This window comes from Ranitomeya variabilis, chromosome 1 (genome assembly GCF_051348905.1).
Source record: "Ranitomeya variabilis isolate aRanVar5 chromosome 1, aRanVar5.hap1, whole genome shotgun sequence".
NCBI classification, from domain to species: domain Eukaryota; kingdom Metazoa; phylum Chordata; class Amphibia; order Anura; family Dendrobatidae; genus Ranitomeya; species Ranitomeya variabilis.
In genome coordinates, this window is record NC_135232.1 from 418,689,489 (window position 1) to 418,695,488 (window position 6,000).

The 6,000-nt window shown below is 43.6% G+C and overlaps 1 protein-coding gene across 1 annotated transcript in view; it reads right to left on the reverse strand.

Annotated features, from left to right (window-relative positions):
- The window catches only part of FREM1 (FRAS1 related extracellular matrix 1), a 364,890-nt gene extending 359,684 nt beyond the window's left edge, over nt 1-5,206 (reverse strand). The window contains exon 1 of the mRNA XM_077249240.1: nt 4,948-5,206. The gene's annotated coding sequence lies outside the window, so the exon portion shown is untranslated. The remainder of the gene's footprint in view (nt 1-4,947) is intronic.
- Between the last annotated feature and the right edge of the window lie 794 nt (nt 5,207-6,000).

Consider the following 6,000-nt stretch of genomic DNA (forward strand, 5'->3'; position numbering starts at 1 on the left):
ACAAAGAAAAGAATAGTTTTCATGTCAGGACACCAGGAAGGAAGCTACGAATGTCTTATAAAAAGCATGCTTGCCTGAGACAACGTCTCAACCTCAATGTTCTACAATTCTCTTGAAAATTAGTCTATGAACAGAAGAAATTAAATAGAACTTTTAAAGCTAATGCATAATGCTATGTTTGTGGGGAAAAAAAACTGCACACCATCACCAAAACATTATCCTAAATGTACCTTCACACGAAACGACATCGCTAGCGATCCGTGACGTTGCAGCGTCCTCGCTAGCGATATCGTTTCGTTTGACACGCAGCAGCGATCAGGATCCTGCTGTGATGTCGCTGGTCGCTGAATAAAGTCCAGAACTTTATTTGGTCGTCCGATCGCTGTGTATCGTTGTGTTTGAAAGCAAAAGCAACGATACCAGCGATGTTATACACTGGTGACCAGGGTAAACATCGGGTTACCAAGCGCAGGGCCGCGCTTAGTAACCCGATGTTTACCCTGGTTACCAGCGTAAAAGTAAAAAAAACAAACAGTACATACTTACATGCGTCCCCCAGCGTCTGCTTCCTGACACTTACTGAGCGCCGGCCCTAAAGTGAAAGTGAAAGCACAGCGGTGACGTCACCGCTGTGCTGTTAGGGCCGGAGCTCAGTCAGTGTCAGGAAGCAGACGCTGGGGGACGCGCAGGTGAGCATGTACTGTTTGTTTTTTTTACTTTTACGCTGGTAACCAGGGTAAACATCGGGTTACTAAGCGCGGCCCTGCGCTTAGCAACCCGATGTTTACCCTGGTTACCCGGGGACCTCGGCATCGTTGGTCGCTAGAGAGCGGTCTGTGTGACAGCTCTCCAGCGATCAAACAGCGACGCTGCAGCGATCGGCATCGTTGTCGCTATCGCTGCAGCGTCGCTTCGTGTGAAGGTACCTTAACTGTGTAGCCTGCTGAAGGGAACATCATGGTTTGGGACTTCTTCTTTGTCCAAGGGTCTGAATGCGTTGAGGGAAACATGCAAATTGTCTTTCCAGAGAGGAAGAGGACAAGAACTCTAGTGCCACCTATTACCAGTCAATGTTGACCCTTTAACGAGCATTATCACATGACTTAGGGTACCGTTACACAAAACGATTTACCAATGATCACGACCAGCGATACGACCTGGCCGTGATTGTTGGTAAGTCGTTGTGTGGTCGCTGGAGAGCTGTCACACAGACAGCTCTCCAGCGACCAACGATGCCGAAGTCTCCGGGTAACCAGGGTAAACATCGGGTTACTAAGCGCAGGGCCGCGCTTAGTAACCCGATGTTTACCCTGGTTACCATCGTAAATGTAAAAAAAAAAAAACAGTACATACTCACATTCTGGTGTCCGTCAGGTCCCTAGCCGTCTGCTTCCCGCACTGACTGAGTGCCGGCCGTAAAGTGAAAGCAGAGCACAGCGGTGACATCACCGCTGTGCCCTGCTTTACGGCTGGCAGTCAGTCAGTGCGGGAAGCAGACGGCGAGGGACCTGACGGACACCAGAATGTGAGTATGTACTGTTTGTTTTTTTTTACATTTACTGTGGTAACCAGGGTAAACATCGGGTTACTAAGCGCGGCCCTGCGCTTAGTAACCCGATGTTTACCCTGGTTACAAGCGAATGCATCGCTGGATCGCACACACTGATCCAGCGATGACAGCAGGAGATCCAGCGACGAAATAAAGTTCCAAACGATCTGCTACGACGTACGATTCTCAGCGGGGTCCCTGATCGCTGCTGCATGTCAGACACAGCGATATCGTATGGATATCGCTGGAACGTCACGGATCGTACCGTCGTAGCGACAAAAGTGCCACTGTGAGACGGTACCCTTAGGATGAAAGACAAACTAGAATCTCAATTTGAGGGAAACATACATTTTCAGGTGTATCAAAATTTTACCATAGGGTAGCAAGGCCAGCAGTCTGTGGCTTCAGGTTGAAAAAATGTTGGATGATGAAGCAAGTCAATTACCCAAAGATTGTAAGTAAAACAGCCAAAGAATATTAGAAAAAAAATGTTTTACAATGGCCTTGTTCTGACCTTTACACTATCAAGATCTTGTGTTATGATTTGAAGAGGGCTGTTCATGAAAGGCTTTGCAAAAATATTGATGAGCTAATACACATTTGGGTCCAACATTATTGTGAACATCATACTTGCTGCTACAGGAAAGTTTTGGTGGAGGTGATTGCTGCTAAGGGGAGTTATAACATATAAGGTTTCACCTGATTTCTATAATTTCACTGTGCATGTTTAGGCAATGTGCTAAATATCATGATAATTGCATCAGTGTCCCTTATTAGAGGAAATCTATCATCCAAAATCCATTTTGCAAAGCCAAGGCAACATATTACCTTAAAGGGGCTGTCCAGGAATATTTTTTATTACTTTATAGTCTTGCAGATGTTGAATATCTCATACATAACAATGTTCACCTAACCCAGGGATCTCTGGTCTTTGTTGACTGGAGCAATAATGTTGCAACTACAGCACACATAATAACTGCAGACAATCACTGAGCTCAGCAATTCTGCCTATGCAGATGGCACAAACCAGTGATTGGCTGCACTGGTCACATGCTCTACAGATGTTAGGTCACCACAGCAGCATGTGAGCAAAAATCAGAGCAGCGCTAGAGAGGCTTCACTGAACCTGGAGAGGGTGAGTATTAGTATGTCTGCTATTTTCACCACCTTTAAACCCTTTAAAAAAGGGCAACTAGATTAGGTGATAGAAAAGGAATAAAAGAATGGAAATCTAATGAAATTTCACCTATATGGCAGTATCATTATGTGGGGCACCTTGACTGTCTATTAATGTCTATCGTTGAGGGAAACATAAATTGGCAGGTTAAGCTTTAACCTATCCACCTCTTGTTTCCCTGGATGATTAGCAGCGCCAAGGGTATCTGTTGGCCACGTATCTCAGCACCCTCATAGCTTGCCTGTTTAGTTGTACAGATTGGGCATGTTTACAAGGGAGCCAGGATATATTACTGTTTGTATGGCCTACAGTTTACATTATGTGGTCCTGTGTAGACCCCAATATAATGATTTGGGGACCAAATATAAAACAGTAAGCCAGTCAGAAAGTTTCATAATTGTATATGATGAAATATATAGCAATCATAGTAGAGAAACACTTTAAAGACCACCCGTCACCCTTTTTATGGCATACAAGATTTGTGGTGAAGTAAAAATCAAGCAGCTGCAGGACTAAAACAGATGAGATTAAATGATTGATACGGCACCAAGTGAATACATCATTACATCATGGTCTGACTTTTTGCTTCCAAGTGTCAAAAAACCAGTACAGATTTATTCTACAACTGTTTAAAGTCAAGGATATCTTTAAAAGTTAAATATTGCAAAATTGCATACTAGAAGAAACCCACAAGACTGAGCAGCAGTGTAACTTGAAGCATGTTGGACCCATTGCAAAATATTCAACAGGGCCTCCAACAATCACAGGTTTTTAATAGTAATAGTCTTTTCATATGGGACCTTGTGGGTCACCCTAGTCTACAGGGCCTGGGTGTAATTGCAACATCTGCACCTATTATAGTTACGCCCCTGAGACTCGGTAATATGAGGTTAATCCAATATACCCTGCTGTTGGCACTGTCTTACTGCTCCACAGGAATGAATGTGTTCATCAGGTCTTTTCCAACTGGGATGCGGGAAAAAATGACTGCCCCACAAAAGAAGAGCAGCGCGCAGAGGTTCGGTTTGTGTGGTCTTATTGGTGTCTGGCGCTGATATTTTTGGAAGACTTTGTGCACAGCATGAAGAAAGTGTTTTGTTGTGAAGAAGTGTGTGTGAATGGATTGTGAAGTTCAAGGAAAGTGTGTCCGCCATGAAGAAGGAGACGGATGCCCATCCATGACACATGACAACATTGAGTGTATACATGAACTGATTTTGTTGGCCTGGACTATTGCCTGTTTGGCCTCCTGAAAGAAGCTCAACAATGAAGAAGATTCACATTTGATGAAGAGGTGAAGACAGCAGTGGCTCGCAGCTCAGTCTAAAATAGTTTTAATGAGGAAATAAAAAATCTTTATTGACAGACGGACAAAGTGTATTGAAAATCAAGGAGTATTTATCTTTTCTGAAAGTTGATTAAAATAAATTCTACAGCCAGAGTGTGGAAAACTTTGGAATCAATAGTACATCAAAAAGTACAATATGAAGCTAGGTGCAGATGACCGTATATTCTCTCACCCAAGGGAATTGGGTCAATAATGAAAATCACACTCTGATCAGAGTTTGAGCATAGTGTGATCTGACTCTCTCAGATGAGGAGAAGATGGGAGAAAAAAAAGTCTCCATATTCTCCACTCTGTCAGTCCATGGAGATCAAACTACATTCAGATGTCATCTGAATGCAGTCCGATGGGTTCCATGGACTCATTGACTTGCATGGCCGAGTGAGAACCGAATATTGGATCAAATTTGAACGAACATGCTGAAATTCTTCCCTCGGACTGGTGAGGTCTAAGGAAAAAATTGGACATGTGCACGGCCCCAGAGCATAACATTGGTCTGAGTGTGAGCTGATGTTTTGTCGGATCGCACTCGGACTGAAAATACGGCCATGTGCACAAGCCCATAAACAGCAACATGTCATTTGGTTGGGTTTGGGCACATAAATAAAGTCACAGTTACAACATTACTATGGAGTATGGTGGCACCATTCGAGCAGTGGCGAGTGAAGAATAACTAATCCATGCATTAGAGAATTTATAGAATATATAATATACAATATTCTAGTGTATGTTATTCTATGCAACAAAAGAAAAGATATAGCAAACAACAACATCTTTTCATAGTGATTAGATTAAATTCCCACAATGCAGAAAATCTACAAAGAAGTCTACATAATAAGGCAATAGAAAAGTCCGCATACAGTCAGTAACACTTACAGTTTTCCTTGTATAGAAAGATATTAAAACTCCGAAGATACTGCGAGAATCCTTGTAGTTGAGCAGTACAAGCTCCCTCAGCACTGAACTTCTTGTTTGCACCTCAGTGACTTTAGCTGAGAATGTCCAGGGAAGAGAAATCTTGGGATTACACTGATAAGAGAACTTACACCAATGTTATAAAATGTTTACACTAAAAGCAGAGAAGTCATTGGCAGCCTGCCCTGCTTCTTACTGCATCAGTCTGCTGGGACCCCACAGAGCACTTGTTAATGAGATCTGGGCTTTATCAGGTCTTGCTGCTACAGGCTGCCAGCTGTAAAGTTTACTTCCCCTCCTCAAATGACACAGCTGGAAACCCCACTCCCACACTTATGTGCTCAGACTTTGCAGGTTCCCATGCTACAGGGGTTCAGCATCACATGCATCCTACACACACTAAGGTTATCGCCATCTCACCTCTGAGGAATCCCAGCAGTGGATGATGAAATGGAAGATTAACTGTGAGCAGGACAGAATGCACTGGACTGGAGCAGAAAAGGAGGATAGTTCTGTCTCTTGCTGAAATCTCAGGGTTGTTCGAAATGGGGGACAAGGCTGGCTACATTATAAAAACAGGCCATAATTGGAGACAGACAAGGTGTAATGGTGGACCTGATGGGTGCACAAGAGTTTGTAAAATGACTTATTAAGAAAGTTATTTGAACACATTAGTGTGCCAAGGTTAGACAAATTAGTACCATCCCCCTAGTTTGTTAGGAACAGCAGTGCCTGTCCCTATTGTGTACACATTAGGAATTTATTAGTATACTAGATGGAGGCCCGAAGCTGTCGCATAGGGAGGGTGTTGACATCCCAATGGGGGCAGGCTTTGCAGCACTGAGAATCTCTCGTCCGCTGTGCCCACTTCCTGCATCATGTGCCCTCTTCCTGCATTATTTGCCCGCTTCCTGCATCATGTGCCCTCTTCCTGCATTATTTCCCTGCTTCCTGCATTATTTCTTCACTTCCTGCATTATTTTCGCCATCTGCCTTTGTGCACAGAGGTGATAC